At 45.7% G+C, this 24,830-nt stretch overlaps 1 protein-coding gene across 2 annotated transcripts in view; it reads left to right on the top strand.

Moving 5' to 3' along the window:
* CDK19 (cyclin dependent kinase 19) overlaps window positions 1-24,830 on the top strand; it is a 165,208-nt gene that overhangs the window by 89,563 nt on the left and 50,815 nt on the right. The gene's annotated exons all lie outside the window — the stretch shown is intronic.

Below are 24,830 nucleotides of genomic sequence, written 5' to 3'. Positions count from 1 at the left end.
AACAAGGATTCCAAACCAAAGTTTACTGTGAGAGTGAAAATGAATAATTTCTAAAATCTCTGTGAAGGGAAAGGGAGAAGCATCAGTGCATAAGGCTGAGGATTTCCAAGGCTTGTTCCTGTTATGACAAACTACAGTTTGCTACTGGTAGACATGCTTCATCTTCTTCGTGGTCTCTATGCATCACACTGATGGGAGAAGGCGCCAACGCTGATCACGATCGGTAACTTCAAAGCTGCGGATTTCCGCACCCACGTCCCAGTGCGCATGCCCAGAAGCCCCACTGCGCATGCTCACTGAGACGGGAGCGGACATCCCGCCAGTTCTCTTCTGACCGCCGCTTGGATCAGTCGATCATCGCTACGGTCAGTGAACTTTTCTCTGTTGTTAGTACTTCGTCAGATTTCCAGAGACTGTTTAGAACCCTTTTTTCTTCATTGTTGTTTTGTTCCTATCATCTGTAAAGTGGGGAGGAAAGAGGCGTTTTTTTCCCCTATTTCCCCCCGCTTTCCTCTCCTTTCCCCCCCCCTTTTTCCTCGCATGGAAAAGCGTTGGGGATTTTTTAAGAGGTGTGCTAAGTGCGGCAGCAAAGTTGCCCCACCAGACGGCCACACTCTATGTTTACTCTGCCTCGGGGAAGCTCACAGACCGGACTCGTGTGCCCACTGTGCCAGATTTTCGAAGCAAACTAAGAAAAATCAGGCGGCCCATCTTGCAGCTGCGCTGATGGAACAGGCTTTGTCCCCCCGGAAGATGGCGGCTCTGTCGGAGCGCGCTCACAACTGTTGACATCGGAGTCGGTCGATACCGACAGACTCCCCTCCGACGCCGATCGCCCCACTAAGAGAGCGGGCTCAGCTTCTACGTCGGACTCCTCCACACCTGCAAAGAGGTCTAGGGAGGATAAAGGGGCTCCTTCGGAAGTGAAAAAGAGGAAGAAGGCAGATAAGCTGAAACACAGCAAGGCCGCTCCCCTCTCCCCACCGAAGTCACCATCGGACCCAACGGCTCTGGTTGTCCCACCACTGAAGCTTTTCGCCTCACCAGGCCGTCAGTTAAGCCCACCAATGCTCGCTTCCATGTTGACACAGATTGCCATCTCGTCCGACTCTGACCGCAACCTCGACCTGGCACAGCGATCCAATGCGGAAGACAGCCCACCTGAGCTCATTCACATCAGAGCGGAAACCCCTCGGTCCCGAAGCCCTCGAGATCGATTGGGCAGCCCTCATCGAGGCCGATCCCGAAGCCCTCGTCAGGGTCGCTCCTGGAATCCAAGACGTAGATCCAGGAGCCCTAGACGAGATTGTTCCAGCAGCTCTCAGCGAGACCGATCCCGAAGCCCTCGGCATCGACATCGCTCTCGGGAACCGGATAGAGACAGATCCCCATATAGCCGTTCGCCTAGAGCGAGACCGGGCGAAGACTCTCCGTCTCGACGGGTACCACCTCCATTGCCATGGGACCAACGTCAATGGCAATATCTGTACGGATCCTACCTGATGCTGTCGGTCTTTCCGTGGTTTCCCCCGCGTCAGGCCAAGTGGGACCAATACTCAGAAGCATCCTGCAGAACTCGGACATCCTACAGACCTCCAAAGCTAGCCCCATCCGCGTCGGTTTCCAAACCTCCAGAGGAAGAACCCTCCAAGCAGAGGAAAGTTTCTCCGCGCCCTCCGGCTCCGGAACGGGTTACACCACCGGAATCGGTTCCGGACCGACCATTGCTACCCTCTGAACATTCAGAATCGCCTGTGGGTTCCCTGAGGTCGATAGAAGGTTTGATACCGGAGGAGCAAGGAGCCTTATCGTCTCCAGAGGAGCCATCACCTTCGCACAAAGTCACCGAGGAGCAACCCATCTCTCCTTTGGAGGACCTAAAGTCTTATGGGGACCTTATAAAAAGAATGGCTCAGTCCCTATCCCTCCCCACGGTCCAGCCTCAACCGTCGTCACAGACAATGTCTTTGTCATTGTTCAAATGGACACGTCAACAGCGATAGCCACCACTGTGATGTTGCACACAGCGAAAGCATCATGGGACAAGCCTGCGTCCACGCCTATTTCGCCACGCAGGCTTAATCACATGTATAGGATACAAGAATCCACAGCGGACTTCCTCTTCAATCACCCTAAACCGAACTCGGTGGTGGTAGCATCTTCATCGAAAGCGAGGAAGACACATGCTGCCCCCCCAGATAAGGAAGGGAAGAAATTGGACAACTTGGGAAGACGTGTTTACTCGGCGGGCTCGCTGGGATTGAAGGTGGCAAACTACTCAGCCTGCATGGGGCGATACCAATATGCCTTATGGGACCAACTTACAACTATTCTACCAGAGCAGAGTAGGAATGCGATCAAAAAGATCCAAAAAGAAGGCATGGCATTGGCCAAACAGCAATTAAACTCGGCCAAGCGCTCTGGCGACATAGGAGCAAAAACTCTTACAACGGCTATCACCCTAAGAAGACATTCATGGCTACGGTCCACTGCACTGCAACCAGATACTCAAGCCTAAATTGAGGATTTGCCTTTTGATGGGAACGGCTTATTCAGTGCCAACATGGACTCTGTGTTGCAAGAGATGGATAAAGGCATCAGGACCTCCAGGAATCTGGGAGTCCCCATCTGATCTCGCCCACAGAACAAGCGCCCTTGGCCTAAACCGTGGAACAAGAAGTCGTTTCCTAAACCAACAGGGGAGCAATGGTGGAGGCCCAAGAACACGACACCCTTCTCTACAGCTCAAAATCCAAATACTCCCCGACCTCTGGACAATCGTCTCGCCAAAAAGGGAACAGACAACCCAAGCAGGGACTTTGACTGTCCTTTCCCCTGTTCCCCGTTCCCTCCTATGGCTTCGGACCATACCCGCCTTTTCCCCTTCTTCCAGGCATGGTCCAGAATAACTACGGACCAGTGGGTCCTATCGATAATCCGGCTGGGTTATATGATAGAATTCCACCAGGAGCCAGCAGTTCCAACATTCATCTACACCATTCATCTACTCCTACTCTTTGAAAAGAGGTACACTCGCTCCTTCGCAAAAATGCCATAGAACTGGTTCCGACAAACCAGGAGGGACTAGGTTTTTATTCCCGTTATTTTGCAATCCCAAAACGGGACGGAGGCCTGCATCCCATCATGGACCTTCAAGGTCTAAATCTATTCATCCCACACCACAAATTCAGGATGACCTCCTTGCCAAACATACTTCCTCTGCTAAAGCAGGGAGATTGGATGGCCACGCTGGATTTACAGGACACTTATTTTCATATAAGTATTCACCCATCAAACAGGAAATTTCTCAGATTTGCTATCGGGACTGCGCATTATCAGTATCGGGCCTTGCCCTTCGGCCTCTCCACAGCCCCCCGGGTGTTTACAAAAACAATGGTGGTCATTGCAGCCCATTTGAGGTTACAGGGCATCACACTATTCCCATACATAGACGACTGGCTTCTGGTTGCAGAGTCAAAATCTCGTCTACTGCAGCACATCACCACCACCTTGGCCCTCTTGCAGGAGTTAGGTCTAAAAGTGAACAGAAAGAAATCATGTCTCCAACCCCCCAAGAGGGTGCAGTTTATAGGAGCAATCCTAGATACTCGGTCGTGCAAGGCATTTCTACCAGAGAAGCGAGCAGACGACATCATAGACATGGTACAGATCTTTCTACAAAACCAGACGGTCACGGCTCTTCAGGTTCAACGCCTGTTGGGCCTGATGGCATCCACCACTTCAGTTCTGATCTTTGCCAGATTCCACATGAGGATCCTTCAGTTATGGTTCCTCAAGCACTTCAGATGCCAAATAGATCCTCCCTCACGCAGGTTGTCCATTCCACAGGATGTTCTGACTACCCTGAATTGGTGGCAGCAAAAGCATCACCTGCTAGCAGGGGCTCCATTCCACAAGCAGCAACCGACAATAACCTTAACCTCGGATGCGCCCCTGTGGGGCTGGGGAGCACATATGAATGGGCTCTGTGTGGGAGACAGATGGCCCAGGGACCATCTGCAGTATCACATAAACTTTTTAGAGCTACTAGCGATTCATCACGCCATTCTCTCCTTCCAGCCGTTGCTTGCAAATCGAGCTGTAGCAATCCTGACGGACAATACCATGGTGCTGGCCTACATAAACCAGCAAGGGGGCACGGTATCAAGGAACACGTCTCTAACGGCAACACATCTTCCTGGCAACCAGAATATATGCGCAGACTTCCTCAGTCGGGGGGGAGCCTCCCTTCACGAGTGGGAGCTCAACTGGGATTTTCTCCAACCCATCTTCCAGAGGTGGGGGACGCCGGAAATAGATGTCTTCGCCACCCGCAACAAGTGCAGGCGCTTTTGTTGCCAGGGGGGAGGAGACCCACTATTGTTGGGAGACGGCCTTCTGTTTCCGTGGAGCCAGCGACATGTGTACCTATTCCCTCCGATTCCACTGATTACCAGAGTAGTTCAGAAACTGTCCAGGGAAGGTCCGAGAGGAGTGCTGGTCACCCCTTGGTGACCCAGACAACACTGGTTCTCCCCCATCCTTCACCTATCCAAGGGAATCTTCTATCATTTTCCCATGGTTCTGAATCTGCTGCTATCCCACCAGGCGTTAGTGGTCCACCACGATGTCCCGCATCTGAAGCTAACAGCATGGAGGCTGCTGTGAGCTCGTTATACCTGAGGGCTCAGCATGTCATCCTAAATAGCAGAAAGGAGTCCACTCGAAAGTCCTACGCTTATAAGTGGGCGCAGTTTGTACAATTTAAGTCAGATACCTCAGGGGACCCGAGGTTAGCGGGTCTCCCCTTGATTTTGGACTTTTTACTTACTTTACTTGACAAGGGGCTAGCAGTGTCATCCATACGGGTGTATTTAGCCGCGATCTCTGCCAACCATGCTCAGATTGAAGGACATTCGGTCTTCACGCATCCTGTTATGAAAAGGTTTCTGCGTGGGTTGATGAGGTTATATCGCTCTATTAGAGGCCTGACTCCATCTTGGGATCTTCCCGGGGTTCTGGATGCCCTAATGGGGAAGCCTTTCGAACCCAGGGCAACATGTTCCCTCCAGTTGCTGACGTGGAAGACAGCATTCTTGGTGGCTATCACCTCAGCGCGGAGAGTGGGGGAACTCGCAGCATTGAGGTGTGATGGCCCATATCTCTGTTTCAGTACCAAAGGACCATGGCTGCAACCGGACATTACTTTCCTACCCAAGGTGGTTTCATCTTTCCACCTAAACAGGGAAATTTGTTTACCGGTTTATTTCCCTAACCTGGCTACTGAGTCCGAGCGGAGACTCTGGATGATAAATGGGCGCTTTCCTTTTACTGTATTGTGTAGGGCCCTCCCGGAAGGACCCTAGGCTTTTTGTCTCATACGCCCCAGCTTCGTTGGGCCGGAAGATCTCGTCTCAAAGACTCTCAAAATGGATAACAGAGACGATAAAACTGTGTTACCTATTGCGCAAGCGACCTCTTCCAGGGCCTATTCGTGTGGAAGCAAAATCCCCCTGCCAAGCGGCCATTTACTCTACTTCTTCTGCCTCAGGGAAACTCACCACCCAGATACCTGCCCTCACTGCACAAAGTTTTCTAAACAAACTCACAAGAATTGGGCAGTGTGACTCTATAAAGCCCTCCTAGAAACAGTTCTGAAAGTGCCCCAAATGGCTTCTTTTAAGGATGACTTTGGGCATGCCTTTACGTCAACCCCCTCTACATGGACTTCCACCCAGGCAATCATGGCTCAGTCTGATGCCGGCTGATTGGTGCCGAAATGCCTGACCCCAGCACCCAATTCAGACACCTCCACACCTGCAAAGAAACACAGAGAAGGCAAAGAGCACAAGAAAGAAAAGGAGAAGCTGCACCAGATGGACTCCGAAAAAACCAAGAGCCCTTGTGGTGGCTCGAGAAGCCATCTTTTTGCCACACCCCAGAACCACTTCAGACTCTGCTTCTCCAACTTCTGGACTCGCCAGTATGGACAATCTCATCAAATCAGTTTACCCATTTGTCCAACTCTGAGATCGATCTGACACAGCAGACATCTCCTTCTCTTGGGCACTGAAAGCAGCCCAGTCGGCAAGATAGTCCCTCAGTACATCCAACCCAGGGCTTTTTTGGTAGCAGAAGCCCAGCAGGAACTCATTGTCATATTCGGTCACATCCCCTGATGCCAAGCCAGCTGAAACTGAGTTCCTGTGCATTTCTGCTCAAAAAAAGCCCTGCTCCAACCCCTGTTCCAGAATTGGGGTCAGCTAGCCATAGATGTGTTTGCCACAAGGCACAATGCAAAGTGCCCTGACTTCTGCTCCAGAGGGGGGATAGACCTGCTGTCCCTAGAGGACAGGCTTCTTTATCCTGGCACCGTTAGCATGTCTCTTTCTGTTTCCCCACTACCTCTCATAGCCAGAGTGGTAAACAAGATAATGAGGGAAAAACCGGCGGGCATCCTCATCACAACATGGTGGCCAAGGCAACACTGGTTTCCCTCCCTACTATCTCTAACCAGAGGATCATCTATCAATTCCCTCCGGAACCCAACCTGCTCCTAACTCTCGGAGGCAGAGTTCTACATCACAATGTGCCACACCTGAAACTGACATTGTGGAAACTACCCTAACTGAACTTTTTGCTAGAATCAAGCACGTCCTACTTAACAGCAGGAAACCTTCCACACACAAATCTTATGGATATAAGTGGAAACAATTCTGAAATACCATGGTTCTGTAAATAGTTCTCTACCAAGTTCTGCCTTGAATATTGTTTTGTGATTCTTGTTATCTATTGTGGACATAGATCTCACCCACTCAGATGAGAGTCTGTGTTTACCTGGTGGCCATATTGACATCCCGTGCTCCTGTGGATGGTTTTTCAGTTTTTACTCACCCTTCTACAAAGTGGTTTCTAAAAGGTTTACTAAGACTTTTCCTCCAGCACATCAGCCTGCACCTGCCTGGGATTTGCTGCTGGTCTTATACCATCTTTCGTCTAGACCTTTTGAACCCATGGCTACCTGTGTGCCCCACATCTTCTAGCCTGGAAGATGGTCTTTCTGGTAGTCATCAGCTTCTATAGATGGCTAGGTGAGTTGATGACCTTGTGGTGTGACTCACTGTACCTTACCTTCCATGAGAGTGGTGTCTTCTTGGTTTCAGACATCAACCTCCTGCCAAAAGTGCTCTTGGAGTTCCATCTTTCAGCTGACACTGTCCTCCCCAACTTCTTCCCACAACCACGGGATGAAATGGAGCACAAGTTTCATACACTTGATGTCCTCAGAACATTATCCTTCAATCTTCATAGGACACATATTCCCTGCAGATCGCCATCCCAGTTTGTATCCTACGTGACCAGAACCTTAGGTCACAAAATCTCATCTCAACACTTATCACAATGGATTGTGGAAACTATCAAATTGTATTACCTCCTGGCGAAACAACCACTCTCTGGACTGGTTCATTTCCACTCCATTACAGCGCCCACAGCTTCCATTGCATTCCTCAAAGGTGTGCTTGTGCCTGAAATTTGCAGAGTGCCATGTGGGCAATGCCTCTCACATTTGTGAAGCACTATGCACTGGATATTCCTTTCACACAGAGGACGTCAGTGGGCCAGGCAGTGTAGCAAGCTGTTTTTGCCTGAGTCCCTACAGCACCCACCTCCAGGTAGGACTCTGTTGTTGTTGGCTTGCTACTTTCCCATAGGTGTGAAGCACAGAAACCACGAAGAAGATAAACAGGTTGCTTACCTATAACTGATGATCTTTGAGTGGTCATCTGTGCATTCACCCCACCCACCCTCCTTCCCCACTACTGCAGGTCCTCCTTTAAGGGGTTATAGCAGTCAGAAGGAAGTGGCAGGATCCTCATTCCCTTCCCAGTGAGCATGTGTGGTGGAGCCCCCGCACATGGTGCTGGGAAGGGCACAATAATCCTCTCTATCTAGGTTTTGAAGTTACCAATTGGGATTGGCACAGGTGTGCTATATCCCATAGGTGTCAATAAACAGATGACCACTTGAAGATCATCAGTTACAGGCAGGGCCTTTTTTGTAGAAAAAGCCTAGCAGGAACTCATTTTCATATAAGGCCACACACCCTGACATCACCATTGTTTAGCAGCTCATTTGCACATTAGGCCACACCCCCTGATGCCAAGCCAGCTGGAAGTGCGTTCCTGTGCATTCCTGCTCAAAAAAAGCCCTGGTTACAGGTAAGCAACCTGTTTTTATAATCTGTGTAAATCAGTTATTTCAACACATTGAATTATTGTATATTATATTGAACAGTATAAAATGCTTATAAAATGGCACACAATAAGGACCTTGTACACATACATATTGCAGTTTTTAGAGCTAAATAATAATAACTCTGAATGTACTTCCACAGAAAAATATAAAGATGTGTGACTAGTCTTACATTTGGAAGTGTTTTTGAATGATGAGAAAGGTGAGAAAATAAAGCAATAGCAATTAGGGAATAATAGGGATAACCTTATTATGGATAACATTATTATTCCTTATAAACAGGAAGCAGGAATAAATGGATGTTTTCCATAAATCAGTAGCACAGCTGTATTTGTAATACTGCATATAGCTCTGATTGTTGAATCTAAAAAATAAAGTTAGAGGCACTTTTAAGACCAACCAGGTTTTATTCAAGGTATGAGTTTTCGTGTGCACACGCACTTCTTCAGATACAATGAAATGGAAGAAAACCATTCAAATTTATAGACTGGATGGAAAAGGAAATCAGCATATAACATGATGTAGACATTTTGACACAAATCAGGAACAACAAGCCTAGTGTACAGAGTCAATAGCTGTATGGATCCAATTAAGGGAGAACAACAGTAATAAATATGTCAAAATAGGAGATAAGTATGTCAAAATAGGAGATAAGTGTAGCACATTGGTAGCACACTGGCAAGACATGTTAAAATCTCCCACATATTTGACAAATACTGAATAAATGAACTAAAATATTAACTATGTTAGAATAGAGAGAGATTGTTGATATCATAGAAGTCAAGAAGATTTAATGAGAGACCAAAGAAAATGAAAGATGCATAAAAAATCTTGCCAGCATATTGAGCATGTAGAGATCAATTAGTGAAATTGCAGAGGACTGAGGTGTAAAAAGTGTGCAAAGACTAAAGCTTGCGTGTTGGAACATCAGAACCATGCTTGACACAGTAGGCAGTGGTCGCCCTAAACGACGCTCTGCTCTAGTTGCCCACGAACTTCTCAGGTTGAATATCGACATAGCAGCTCTCAGTGAGGTCCGTTTCCCTGAGGAAGGTAGTCTTCAAGAACACGGTGCTGGCTATACCCTCTACTGGTCGGGTAAGTCAAAGGCTGAGAGCCGCCTTTCTGGCGTTGGCTTCATGGTCAGGAACTCCATTGCCTCCAAACTCGAAAACCTTCCAACAGGTCACTCAGATCGCATCATGTCCATGCGCCTCCCACTTCAAAACAAGCAGCATGCAACACTCTTCAGTGTGTATGCCCCAACCCTTCAAGCAGATCCTGCAGAAAAGAACAAGTTCTATGCTGATCTACGCAACCTCGTACGGAAAACCCCTACAGAGGACAAGGTGATCATCCTTGGCGACTTCAATGCCAGAGTAGGTAAAGACTCGGAAGCCTGGAAAGGAGTACTTGGCAAACACGGCATTGGCAACTGCAATGACAACGGGCGCCTCCTGCTAGAATTCTGCATGGAGCACCAGCTCACCATCACCAACACTATCTTCCAGCAGAAGAACAGTCTGAAGACAACCTGGATGCACCCACGGTCCAAGCATTGGCACCTTATCGACTACATTCTGGTGCGCCAGAGAGACCTTCGAGATGTCTTACACACCCGAGTAATGCCCAGCGCAGAATGTCATACGGATCATCGTCTTGTACGCTGCAATCTCCGTCTTCACTTTAAACCCACACCCAGGAGAGGAGGTATCCCTCGGAGGAAGTTTCAGGTTGGCAGCCTCCAGTCAGCCGAAGTTAAAGCTGCCTTCCAGGCAAAACTCCAGTCAAGAATTGAGGACCTCAGTTGCCCCACAGACCCTTCTCCAGAAGCACTCTGGGAACACCTAAAAACTACCGTCCTGCAGATCTCTGAAGAAGTCCTCGGGTTCTCCACAAGGAAGAACAAGGACTGGTTTGATGAGAACAATCAAGAGATCCAAGAATTACTGGCAAAAAAGAGATCTGCCTACCAAGCACATCTTGCTCAGCCCTCCTGTCCTGGGAAAAAAGCAACCTTTCGCGCTGTATGTAGCAACCTCCAGCGCAAGCTTCGAGACATTCAGAACGAGTGGTGGACCAAGCTTGCAGAGAGAACCCAGCTGTGTGCAGACACTGGTGATTTAAGAGGGTTCTACGAAGCCCTGAAGGCAGTATATGGTCCATCATATCAGGCTCAGAGTCCCTTGCATAGTGCAGACGGCCAAGTGCTCTTCACAGACAAGGCATCCATACTGAACCGGTGGTCAGAGTATTTTCAGGTTCTCTTCAGTGCCAACCGCGTAGTTCAAGATTCAGCAATCCACCTCACCCCACTTCAACCGGTGAAAACAGAGTTGGATGAGATCCCCACCCTAGAAGAGACTGTTAAAGCCATCAAGCAACTGAAAAGTGGCAAGGCAGCAGGAGTTGATGGAATTCCACCAGAGATCTGGAAGCATGGGGGCACAGTACTACATAGCTCACTTCACAAAGTACTTGTCACCTGCTGGGAACAAGGCAAATTACCACAGGACTTTCGCGATGCAATCATCATCACCCTATACAAGAACAAAGGGGAAAAGTCAGACTGCTCCAACTACCGGGGGATAACCCTGCTCTCCATCGCAGGCAAAATCCTTGCCAGAATACTCCTGAACAGACTGGTGCCCACCATTGCAGAAGAACTCCTCCCAGAGAGCCAGTGCGGCTTCAGAGCTAACAGGAGCACCACCGACATGGTATTTGTTCTCAGGCAGCTCCAAGAGAAATGCAGGGAACAGAACAAGGGTCTGTATGTGACTTTTGTCGACCTTACCAAAGCTTTCGATACCGTTAGCAGGAAAGGCCTGTGGCAAATCTTGGAACGTTTAGGATGTCCCCCAAGGTTCCTCAGCATGATCATCCAGCTACACGAAGACCAGCGAGGCCAAGTCAGACACTGCAACGACCTCTCGGAGCCCTTCCCAATAGGCACAGGTGTAAAGCAAGGCTGCGTTCTCGCGCCAACTCTCTTTACGATCTTCTTTAGCATGATGCTTCAAAGAGCCGCAGTAGATCTAGATGAGGACGATGGTGTCTACATCCGCTATCGCACCGATGGCAGCCTGTTCAACCTGAGGCGACTAAAGGCACACTCCAAGACAATGGAAAAACTCATCCGAGAGCTACTGTTTGCTGATGATGCTGCACTCGTCTCCCACTCGGTATCAGCTCTGCAGCATATGACGTCCTGCTTTGCAGAGGCTGCCAAGCTATTCGGCCTAGAAGTTAGTCTGAAGAAGACAGAAGTTCTCCACCAGCCTGCACCCCAGGAAGATTATCACCCTCCCTGCATCACTGTGGGTGAATCAGTTCTGAAGACAGTCCAGCAGTTCAGCTACCTGGGGTGCATCATCTCCTCAGATGCCAAGATCGACAAGGAGATTGACAACAGGCTGGCAAAGGCAAACCGTGCATTTGGCCGACTGCACAAAAGAGTGTGGAGCAACAAGCATCTGAAAAAAGGCACAAAGATCAATGTTTACAAAGCGGTTGTGATGACAACCCTCATCTATGGCTCCGAATCGTGGGTTTTATACCGTCATCACCTGCGACTCCTTGAGCGCTTTCATCAGCGCTGCCTTCGCACCATCCTCAACATCCACTGGAGTGACTTTGTGACCAACACTGAAGTCCTCAAGCGGGCAGAGGTTACCAGCATCGAGGCACTGCTGTTGAAGACGCAGCTGCGCTGGGCAGGGCATATTTCTAGGATGGAAAACCACCGCCTTCCCAAGATTGCCCTGTATGGCGAACTCTCCACCGGCCATCGAAATAGAGGGGCACCAAAGAAGAGGTACAAGGACTCCTTGAAGAAATCCCTTAGCACCTGTCACATCAACCATCACCAGTGGTCTGACCTAGCCTCAGATCGCAAAGCATGGAGGCACACCATCCACCAGGCTGTCTCTTCCTTTGAGAACACACGCATAGCTGGTCTTGAGGACAAAAGGAGATTGAGGAAGAATCGCACTGCTACAGGACCAACCCTAAATCAGACTTTTCCCTGCAGCCGCTGTGGCCGGACCTGCCTGTCCCACATTGGTCTTGTCAGCCACCAGCGAGCCTGCAGCAAACGTGGACTATTGCACCCTTCTTAAATCTTCGTTCGCGAAGCCAAGCCGAGAGAGAGAGAGAGGTGTAAAAAGGAGGAAAGAATATAAATTCAGTTTTAGAAGTGCATCTCCTGCTTTCAGGAAGCAGCCAATGCAAATAAATTAGAAACAGCAGAAATATGAGATCAGGAAGGAGAACAGTAAAGCTCAGTAGAAGTGATAATGATTGTTAAAGGAGTGGATAATAATACCAATGGGAAGACTTTAAAGAAAGGAAGGGAAGTGTGATTTGTTCCATGTTCATATTTTAAATATATATTAATGTATTAATATTGTGGAAAAATAAGGTAATGAATTATAATTAGTCACACTGTGAAATTAGATTTTCAGATAGAGTTAGAAGTGTGTTGCAGATTTTTACATTTTGTTAAATTGTTACTTAACCTTACAAAAGTAAGTAATAGTGAAGGATTGTGTTAAGGTTAAAGATAGTGTTAATGAATCATGGAAATTCTTTCATTATATTTATTCCTCTTGAAGACTGAGTATTTACTTATAATTTAGCAAAGTTAATTGCTACCAGTCTGTTTTCTCATATGTCAGTAAGTCAAGAAATTCAAAATCATGATGGAACTAAGCATCATTTCCACCAGACTATAATAAATTATTCCCTCTCTCCATCTTTGGAAGTAGTAATTTTAGACAATTCATTGGCTCAGCAAGATGCTGGTTACCTGGTGAATCACCTGGACTGGGAGATGGATGGGGAAATGCAAGCCTGCAGTTTCCCCTGGATCTCTAGATGGCTTTTAATACCATTGATCATGGTATTCTTCTGAAATGCCTCTGGGGATTAGAACTGGAGACATTGTTCTGCCATGGTTTTGGTCCTACCTGGAAGGCAGAATTCAGAGAGTGGTGCTGGGGAACTACTGCTTCACCTCTGGCCTGAGGGCTTCTGCAAAGTTCCATCTTGTCCCCTGTGCTTTTTAACTTGGAAGCTTTTAACATGAAGCTGCTGGGAGAAATCATCTGGAGATTTGGGCTGCGTTATCACCAATATGTGAATAATACTCAGTTCCATCTCATCCAGTGGAACACAGGGAAGCCATGGAAACCACAAACCATGACCAGAGGCAGTTTGGGGGTAGATCAGGACTAATAAACTGAGAAACTTAGTTCTGACAAAATGGAAGTACCACTAGGGGGCAGAAGGATTGACCATGAAAGTGTATCTGGAAGCTACAATTGATACAGAATGCTATGGCCAGAATTCTAACTGGAGTGGGTCATAACAACCATACCACTTCAGTCTTATTTCACCTACATTTGGCTCCCAATTTACCTCTGGGCCTAGCTCAAGGCGCTGGTATTGACCTTTAAAGCCCTATCTGGCTACAGACCACCATTCTTTCAGCACTGCCTACTCCCATATGAACCCACCTGACTATTAAAGTCATCTTCAAGTGCCTTGTTTCAGGTGCCCCTACCATCTGGGTCTAGACGGCTGGCAACCCAATAAAGGTCCTTTTAGGTACCAAAATTATGGAACTCCCTCCTTAGGGAGATCTGTCTATCCCCTCTATCATTGTTTTCTGCCAACAGGTAAAGACTTCTCTGTTCCATTTGGTATTCCCTCACTGACACTGCTTCCTGTATATCTGTTTCGTTAATTTGTTAATTGTTAATTTAATTGCCATATAATAAGCTTGTTTTGACTGTTTGCCAGCATGGGCTTCCTGAATTGGGTGGAAAAGTGCCAGTGGGTCCGATTCCTTCCATTCCACTGCTGGAGCCATATCCTTCCAATGAATTTGCAAGGTCTTTTAGAGCAGTGGCCCCCAACCTTTTTGGTACCAGGGACCGGTTTTGTGGAAGACAGTTTTTCCATGGACTGGTGGGAGTGGGGTTGCTGGGGGTTTTGCTGCCCCAGGCTGTCCCCATGCCCACATCCTGCCCCTGCCCCCCCGGGGGTCTTTAAATAGGGAGTAGGTGAAGGTCTCTGCCTCACTCTGTGGCCCAGTTGCTAACAGGCCACGGACCGGAGGTTGGGGACCCCTGGTTTAGAGGAGAGAGCAGATTATTTAGCAATGTTTGTTTAGGAGAGTTATGTCCCACCTTTCAGTCCAGTCAGGACCACTAAGTTATTGTGTTGGGGCAATCACGTCACTCCACCTTAAGGAGATTTTTTGCATAACTGGACTCCCCAGAGTGTGCTCTGCATCCAGACCTCATGCTTGAAACACAACTCTTCTCATTTGAGTGGTTAATAAATTTTAATAACCAAACCTGCTACAATGATATGCAGCCCCACAGGTTTAGTCCTTGTTTTATACTGGAAAAGGTAGGGTACCTATGAGGAGACCTCATTGCCCCTTCCTCCCCCCCCCCCATATTTCCCTAGTAGTTCTTACAGCCATCCCCCTCCCTCTTCTCCACCACCTTATCCCCCCTCCCATATCTTCCCCTGTAAGGCACTGTTTCCTCCCACCTTTCTGATACACCCTTCCCTCCTTCACCCTTCTTCTTCTTCCTCTTTACCTCTTCCTCCCTTTCCAGTTTCATTCTTCCAATTCCATCTCATCACTTTCAGTTTATTTCCCCCTCCCCCAGTATTGTTACTAATGGAGGCTGAGAATTCTCAGCAAAGTTGGAAGTAAGATCTGAGCTGTTTTAACCATAAACAAATATGTCCTTACTCTATGTATGTCTCAACAAATATTATTATTTCCTTGTCTATTTTTACCGTTGGGCATTATCAAGTTGGATGGGCATACAAAAGAAAGTATGGACAATCTTTTTTTTTTAGTCTATCCTTGATTTTATCCCAAATTTAGATGTTTATAGTTTTAAATACATTTTCTTTATTATGTAATTCTATTGCCTTCTACTTCCTACTACCAGGATTCCTATGAACAAATGCCTAATAAAGGTTTCAGTATCAGTAACTCTTCTCATTCTTGCTCTTCCGTGGACTTTGTCTACATAAGTAAATCACCCCCCCCCATCTGTATCCCGCCTACTCTCTTTTAACCTTTGTTAGCCTTGTATGTGTGTCTTCCCATGTGCTCTTGAGTATGTTTTGATCTTTTAAATAAAATCCTTTCTATTTAATTCAGACTGGTTTATTTTGAGAGTTTTCAGGGGGGAAATCCCCATAAATTCTGGTGGAGATTTTGCTCATTATCCCCTCTCACAAGCTCTGTCTCCAATTATGCTACTTTCCCCCAACAGATTGAGAGACTCCCAATTTGGGTTAAAAAGGTGGCTAATTCTAAAAAAAACCCCAATATAAAAACATGTCACAAAAAATCACAAACACTGAAACATCAATTAAAAGCACAGGGCAGGAAGGAGGCAGTCTCTCAGAAGGCAAGGATACCTGAAGCTGAGTCTCAGAAGATGACATTACTGGTTGGTTAGGTTCCTATGGGAGTACGTGTACTTTAAGGTGTGCTGGCCACAGACCACATAGGACTTTAAGGGTCAACACCAGCACCTTGAATGGGACCTGGAGGTAAATGGGACCCATTGTAGATAGACCCAAGACTGGGGTAATGTGGTCCCTGTGACCCACTCCAGTCAACATCCTGGCTGGAGGGGTATTCCAGCATAAAATACATTGTAGTGATCCAGCTGTAACTACGCACACACCAAAGTGGCCAGATCTTTTCTGCTCAGGAAAGGTCTCAGCTGACCAACCAGCTGAAGCTGGTAAAAAGTACTCTTGGTCACATCTGCTATGTGCTTATACAACAGTAGGGCTGGGTTCAGCAGTAGGGCTCAGTCCTTCCACCTCCAGTAGTACTTTCATCTTGTCAAGATTAAGCTTAATTTATTAGCCTGCTTCCATTCCGCAAACTGCCTCCAGGCTCTGATTCAGAGTTTGTACAACCCTCCCTAGGATCAGCTGGAAGCACAAGATAGAGCTCAGTGTCATCAGCATATTGGTGACAATTCAGCTCAAATCTTGGGATGACTGCATCCAGATGTTAAAGTGCATGGGGGACAGACTAGAACCCTGTGAGACTCCATAACTCAGGCTGTTTTTGTTTTGTTTTTTGCTTAGGGAGACCTTGCCATGTAGAGTGAACTTTTCTACATTCCCAGGCTCACTCCCTCTGCCTGTAAAACTTCAAATAACTACCACTTTGTTAATAGCTTATTAATTTATGTCTGTATTATAATATAAAAAGCAGAGACCCACAAGGAACTTACAGAAGTGGCTATCCCATTCCCATACCTTTACTTATTCCCCTCTCCCATCAACTGTCCTCTCTTTCTCTATCTTTCTAATCCTTCCCTTACTTTGTCTCTGTTAATTATGACTTTCTTGCTCCTCCATGCCTAATGTCACTCTTTCTCTCTCCTTCCCTCATCCCATTACTTTCTCTTTCTCTCCCCACTCCATCACTTGTATCCTACCTGAGGGCAACCCCATCCCCCCTCATGGGGCCACTCGCCATCCTTTCCCTCCAGCTGTCCCCTTTCTTCACATTGGCTGAGACAGGGGGCTATCCGAAGAGGTTTCAAGTGCCCACCCTCCAGCTAGTCTCCTCAAGCTGCTATTGACAAGTCTTCCTTGACCTGGTATGTCTCCACTGGTAAGAGTCCTATGCGGCTATCTCCCTGTGCATCCCCAACCCTGATTCTCAATAGGGGAGTCCACACTAATAAGAACATAAGAGAAGCCATGTTGGATCAGGCCAATGGCCCATCCAGTCCAACAGTCTGTGTCACACAGTGGCCAAAAAACCCAGGTGCCATCAGGAGGTCCATCAGTGGTGCCAGGACACTAGAAGCCCTCACACTGTTGCCCCTTCCAAGTACCAAGAATACCGAACATCACTTGCCCCAGACAGAGAGTTCCAACAATACGCTGTGGCTAATAGCCACTGATGGACCTCTACTCCATATGTTTACTTTATCCAATCCCCTCCTGAAGCTGGCTATGCTTGTAGCCACCACCACCTTCTGTGGCAGTGAATTCCATGTGTTAATCACCCTTTGTGTGAAGAAGTACTTCCTTTTATCTGTTCTAACCCGTCTGCTCAGCAATTTCATTGAGCGTCCACGAGTTCTTGTATTGTGAGAAAGGGAGAAAAGTACTTCTTTCTCTACCTTCTCTATCCTATGCATAATCTTGTAAACCTCTATCATGTCACCCCGCAGTTGACGTTTCTCCAAGCTAAAGAGCCCCAAGCGTTCTAACCTTTCTTCATATGGAAAGTGTTCCAAACCTTTAATCATTCTAGTTGCCCTTTTCTGGACTTTTCCCAATGCTATAATATATTTTTTTAGGTGCGGAGATCAGAATTGTACATAGTGCTCCAAGTGAGGCCGCACCATTGATTTATTCAGGGGCATTATGATGTTGGCTGATCAGTTTTCAGTTCCCTTCCTAATAATTCCCAGCATAGCATTGGCCTTTTTTTATTGCAGTCACACGCTGTCTCAACATTTTCAGTGAGTTATGTACCACAACCCCAAGATCTCTCTCTTGGTCAGTCTCCTCCACACCCCATCAACTTGTATTTATAGTTAGGATTTTTGGCCTCAATGTGCTTGCACTTGGTCACGTTGAACCTCATTTGCCTTGTTGACATCCATTCGCCCAGCCTCAACAGATCCCTTTGGAGAACCTCACAATCCTCTCTGGTTCTCACCACCCTGAACAATTTAGTGTCATCTGCAAACTTAGCCACTTCACTGCTTACTTCCAACTCCAAATCATTAATGAACAAGTTAAAAAGCATTGGACCCAGTACTGAGCCCTGTGGCACCCCACTACTTACCACCCTCCACTGAGAAAATTGCCCATTAATACTCACTCTCTGTTTCCTATTAATTAGCCAGTTTTTGATCCACAAAAGGGCTTGCCCTTTTACCCCATGACTCTTGAGCTTACTTAGGAACCTTTGATGAGGAACTTTATCAAAAGCTTTCTGGAAGTCAAGGTAAACGACATCTATTGGGTCCCCTTTGTCCACATGTTTGTTCACCTCCTCAAGGAACTCTTCAGGTTAGTGAGACTAGATCTTCCCTTACAGAACCCATGCTGAGTCTTCCTTAATAATTTTTGTTCATCGGTGTGCCTACTAATTTCCTCTTTAATAACGGTCTCCACTAACTTTCCTGGTATTGAAGTCAGACTGACTGGCCTGTAATTTCCCAGATCTCCTCTAGAACCCTTTTTAAAGATGGGGGTGACATTAGCTACCTTCCAGTTCTCCGGAACAGATGCAGATTTAATGAAAGATTACATATTTTTTTCAGGAGATCCACAATTTCACCTTTGAGTTCTTTCAGAACTCTTGGATTTATGCCATCTGGGCCCAGCGACTTATCACTTTGGGTGGCTGCCCAAAGTTCCTGGACACTGGCTCAAGCAGCAGCTCCCCCTCCTCCAAACTCTGCCACATGTGTGAGAAGGGTGGAGGTGAATTGTGTGCGCAAGTACTGATAGCAGTTCCTCTATTTGTATCTTTTAAACTCCCACCCCATTTTTTTAAGGCTTCCAATATTTCTGCATACCTAGGAGTCCATCAGATTTGAAGAACTATGTTTTTTTCTCAATGTGATCCAATCTGTATTTTAAGTACCTGCAGAGAAGTCCGCACCTCACTATTAGAATACAACATGTTTCTTATTTGTTAGCCATCTTGAGTGTTCTTTTGAGCAGAAAGGCAGGATGCAAATAAATAAAGAAAAGCCAAGTTGCTGAGCAACAGTCCCCCAGCACTACCTTCTGAAGCATAACTTCCAGGTACAATCAATACCACCACATAACAGTACCTCTCAGTCCCAACTCTGAAAGGCAACTCAGACGAATACTATGATCAATAGTATCAGAAGCTGCTGAGAAGTCTAAGAGAATCAGTAGCATTGCCCTCTCTCACCCATCTCCTAGCATGGAACATCCACCAGGACAACCAAGTCTGTTTCAGTCCTATATCCAGGCTTAAAGCCTGAATGGGAAGGACCCAAATAATTCACTTCATCCAGGAGATCCTGGGATTGTCCAGCTACTGTCCTCACAGTCACCTTGCTCAAGAATGGTATATTCAAGACAGGTTGATAATTGTTCAAATTTCCTGGGTCCAGAGTAGATTTCTTTAGGAGTGGATGCACCACCATGTTTTATGGTGGAGGCAATCAATCCCCTCTCTCAAGGAAGCATTCATTATCTCTCAGTCCCAGTCAGCCAGCTGCCCCCCTCACCCCCAGCAGATTTATACAAGCAAGAACCATAGGAGCATCTGGGAAGCCTTAAATATCCAAGGTTCCTGTCCACATCCTCAGATTGCATAAACAGAGAAGTATTACAAACAACTGGACACATCAGTATCCAGGCATCATCTGACCTTGATGGAATGAAAATATAAATGTTCCAGAGCTGGAGGAGTGATGCTATTGCTTTACTTTGTCCTCGTTAGACCTGACCTAGAGTATTGTGTGCAGTTTTGGGCACCACATTTTAAGAAGGATATAGACAAGCTGGAATGGATCCAGAGGAGGGTGACAAAGATGGTGAGGGGTCTGGAGACTAAGTCCTATGAGGAAAGGTTGAAGGAGCTGGGCATGTTTAGCCTGGAGAGGAGGTGATATGATCACCATCTTCAAGTACGTGAAGGGCTGTCATATAGAGGATAGTGTGGAGATGTTTTCTGTTGCTCCAGAAGGTCAGACTAGAACCAATGGGTTGAAATTAAATCAAAAATGTTTCCAGCTCAACATTAAGAAGATCTTCTTGAGAGAGTGGTTCCTCAGTGGAAAAGGCTGCCTTGGGAGGTGATGGAATCTCCTTCCTTGGAGATTTTTAAACAGAGGCTAGATAGCCATCTGACAGCAATGCTGAGTCTGTGAACTTAGGCAGATTATGAGAAGGAGGGCTGGAAGGGTTGCATCAATGCTTAGTTCTTGTGGCCCTTTCTTACACTAATTTTCAAAAACAGTGGCCTAATTTTCAAAAACATCAGTTAAGGTGGTAAACTTGTTTTCTGGACTCACTTTAGATTTCACTTTAGATTTCATGTGTTGGTTCACATCATTGGATGATTTTCAATGCAAAAAAATTCCTAGTCAAAGAGGAACTAAGCACATCAGGAATAGAGGGCTAAGCAGACTAAATTTATTCTGATTAGATCCAACTAAATATTTCTTGTACTTGGTATGTCATTGCTTCTGCTTAGTGTTTATTTTGAAAAGAAGCCAAATGGCCCAGGCTTGGAGTAGGCTTAGTTATATCTGCTCATTAGTTTTTCCTAGGAGGAAAGTGAGTAGTTGGGAAAGTGGCTATATTGATGTGCACACACTGTGTGAAGCTACTAAGCAAAAAAGCAAAACTAAGGGAAAAGATTGCAGTCGTATGCTGAAAAACCTTCAGTGGAGATGATCCTAGGGCTTGATGAGAAATTTAAACTTTAAACTAAATACTATATGCATGTAGGTCTGCAGGGCTCCTTTAGCTTGCAGACATTGTGGCAAAATATTGTAACATCAGGACTAGGCTTGCCAATTCCCAGGTCCCAGCGGGGGTTCTTCCGCTTTCCCAGGCTCCTTTCCGCCCCCACTCAGCTGGCCGACGGTGGGAAGCCCCGCCCCCACACCCACCATGTGACTTTCTACCTCCAGAGGCTTCAGTCTCCGTTTGGAAAGGCTTCCTCTTGGGATGGTGTGTCTGTGTTACTTTGAAGAAGTTGGCAGCAACTCGTGAGTAGAGATGCCAGTCCCTCGCTTCAGAGTTGCCAGAAATGGGGGGGGGGAGGAAATGTCTGCTGGGCACTTCATTATTCCCTATGTGGAGATCGATTCTCATAGGGTATAATGGGGAATTGATCTGGAGGTATCAGGGGCTCTGGGGGGGCTGTTTTTTGAGGTAGAGGCACCACATTTTTAGTATAGAATCTAGTGCCTCTCCCAAAATACACCCCAAGTTTCTCAATGATTGGACCAGGGGGTACAATTCTATGAGCCCCAAAAGAAGGTGCCCCTATCCATTATTTCCTATGGAAGGAAGGCATTTAAAAAGGTGTGCTGTCCCTTTAAATGTGATGGCCAGAACTCCTTTGGAGTTCAATTATGCTTGTCACACCCTTGCTCCTGGCTCCACCCCTAAAGTCTCCTGGCTCCACCTGCTTAAATATCTAGTGTTTTGTCCTGTAAAAGAATCAACTTAGATAAATGCTAGCCTCTGGAAGTTGTCAGTGCTTGGAAATTCTGAGCATGCCAGAAGAATGTATATTATACTGATTATAGAAAAAGAGACAATTTAATGAAAGTGTTCCTCTATTCAGGATGACCTAATCTGAACAAACTAAGAGCATCCATGTGAACAATAAAGAAAGCATTGTCTTCACTCTAAATTAGCTTTGTTTGACCTCAGTGACATCAACACATTGGCTACGTAGCTCTGTGATGCCACCTTTTGCAATGCAATCACCAGTTGTTCAGGATCGCTTGATGAAGGAGAAAAACCACAAAAGAATATTGGCACTTAATAACAGTTGATTTGGAAAATAGTGGCTAACAAGCAAAAATGCAAACATCCTCAGTTGGAAGGGGCTTTTAAGAATTTATCAGGATTCCCCAAATCTCTACCATTATTCCAAGAACTGAAAGTAGCAAAATATTAGGCATTAATTAACACGGGTAACTGCAACTTCATGCAGGCCAGCAACTTCATGCAGGCCAGCAGACACTCAAGCAGCAATTTTCAGGGCCACAGAGGGTGGCTGGAGGAAGGAGAAGCTGATAAAAACCCTCTACATACTTTGTGGAAGCAAGCATATTCTTTTAAAAACACAAACAGGCAAAATTATTTTTCTTTCAGGTTGAGAAATTTAAATTTAAAATACCCCATTTACAAAATTTGATGATACTCTACCAAGAATCCCCCAAAAGAGCGCCTTCCTCCACCCTTACAGCACTCTATTAAAATTCTGAGAATGCATTGTCTGAAAATTTTCTAATTCCTAATTACCTGAAATATGTAATAGTTAAAATGTAACACTTAATTGCACATTTGACTGAGCTTGATGGTTTTAGGTTAACTGAAGCATGTCAACACATCAAATGAAGTAGATGGCTTGGAGGTAAGAAAGTAGAAAGGAGAAGGGCAAGAATGTGACCTATCTATTTATAGACAGAGGTTAATTTGCAGAAATCTTGCATTTTAGTATTTGCCTCAGGTGGAGTTATCTCATCAAGGAGAACTTTTGGGGGGAATCAGGGAATACATTCAAACTAAGGCTATGTAATCACTGTTTATGAGGAAAAAACAACAAGTTTTTATTACTAGAGATTTTTCTTTTAAAAGGGATACAATACTACCAAAGTTCTTTGCTAATAAGTATTTTCATTTTCCATCTGTGCAGGAAGTACTCAGTGACAAATTATTAAAAAGACAAACATTATATAAGAAAAGAACATGAGAAAATATTATATATGTCACCTAAAGGAATGATTATGTCATTCTAAAACATAGAAACACTGTCAATAAAACTATTACAAACTAAATCTTAACAGTGTACCAAGGACGAAGCAACAAAAAATTAACATATGGTTCTTTGTCCTGATTAGGGTTGCCAAGTCCAATTCAAGCAATATCTGGGGACTTTGGGGGTTCTAGTTATTTGCTATCTTTACAAATATATGTGTAAAGTGCTGTCATGTTGCTTCTGACTTAAAGTGACTAAGAATTAATGACCTCCAAAACATCCCATTGTTAACAGCCTTGCTCGGGTCTTGCAAACTGAGGGCCCATAGCTTTCTTGATCAAGCCAGTCCATCTTATATTGGGTCTTTCTCTTTTCCTGGTGCCTTTTCCTAGCATGATTGTCTTTTGCAATGATTTTTATCTTTTCATAAAGTAACCAAGTATGATTGATAGCTTTTAGTTTAGTAATTTTAGCTTCTAGGGAGAGTTCAGGCTTGATTTGCTCTAGAATCCATTTGTCTTTTTGGTGGTCCATGGGATCAGTAAAATTCTCCTCCAATACCACATTTCAAAGGAATCTACTTTCTTCCTGTCAGCTTTCTTCATTGTCCAATTTTTCACACAACAATGGAGTATACTATGGCATAAATTAACTTGATCTTGGTTGCCAGCAGTACATCCTTACATGTAAGGATCTTTTCTAACTCCTTGGCTGCCTGGCACCTCCTTCTCAACCTCCTTCTGATTTCTTGCATGCAGTCTGCCTTTGGGTTGATGATAAAACCAAGGAACAGAAAATTTTTAACAATTTTAGTTTCTTCATTGTCAGTCTTAAAGTTGTGTAATTCCCTAGTAATTCATTTGTCTTCTTGAAATTCAGCTGTAATCCCGGTTTGACACTTTCTGCTTTAACCTTCATGAATAGTCATTTCAAGTCTTCCCTGTTTTCTTCCAGTAATGTCGTGTCATTTACATATTTCAGATTGTTAATGGTCTTTCTACCAGTTTTCACTCCACCTTCATATAAATCTAATCCGGCTTTCCTTATTATATGTTCTGCATAGAGGCTGATGAGATAGGGAGATAAAATACATCCTTATGGGACATCTAGTTGCATTGTTAAAAATAGTTTTATTTGTACTTGTCCTCTGTTCTTTTCCAGTAGCTGACTGAGTGCTATCTACCTGTAGCATCCTCTTTTCCAGCCCTGTTATTTTTTTCTTTTTGGATTGCCTCATTAGAGGGGTTTCAAGGGTGCCTTTTCCTAGCATGATCAGAAGTGATTTAATGTCACCTTTTCTGCAGTACTAGCCAGGGTTGGCTGAAGTGGCACTGCCATTGTCACCTTCTGCTACTGCTGCTGCCTAATAGCTACCCTTCAAGGATTCCTGCACCCCCCTCGCCACTGGAACTGTCCATTCACTTCTGCTGATGTGACCATTGTTTCCTGAAGAGGGTAGATAAATTTAGTCTGGAGTCTCAGCTGTGACCATTCCACTTTCAGTAACTCTGGTAGGGACTTAGACTCAGTCAAAAGGCTATTGCTCGTCTTCAATGACACACACACACACCCAAGTTAAGGTATGCATCTTAGAGAGGGTTTACAAATACACTGGCAGAGTAGAGGTAGGGAGCAAACATGGGCACAAACCAAGAAAATTATGGTTCATGTTGATTCGTGGTTCATTTGATTGCTAGAACCAGTGGTTTGTGTTGGTTCATGGTTTGCTTGATTTTTCACACTGGTTTATGGTTTGTTTGGTTTGGGAGGTGTAGAATACCCCCCTTGTAAGTTAGAGTTTCCAAACTCACTGGGAGTCTTCAGCAGGCTCTTCTACATCCACCCTCCAGGTTTGGCAAAGATTGGATTTGGAATGTCCAAGTTATAGACCCCCAAAGCAGGTGCCCCTAGGAAATCTTGGCTTCAGCTCTCTTTGTACTGTGAGGTGAAAGCAGCTGAGTTAGGGTGTCTGCTCCTATAGAGCAGAATAGGAGCTCTGTAATTGATTCCCAGAGTTGCCAGTCAAGCTATGAACAACTGCCGAGGTGTTCCTAGGGCTCCC

The sequence above is a fragment of the Heteronotia binoei genome, chromosome 1 (assembly GCF_032191835.1).
Source record: "Heteronotia binoei isolate CCM8104 ecotype False Entrance Well chromosome 1, APGP_CSIRO_Hbin_v1, whole genome shotgun sequence".
Classification (NCBI taxonomy): domain Eukaryota; kingdom Metazoa; phylum Chordata; class Lepidosauria; order Squamata; family Gekkonidae; genus Heteronotia; species Heteronotia binoei.
This window is presented reverse-complemented; position numbering and strand designations above follow the sequence as displayed.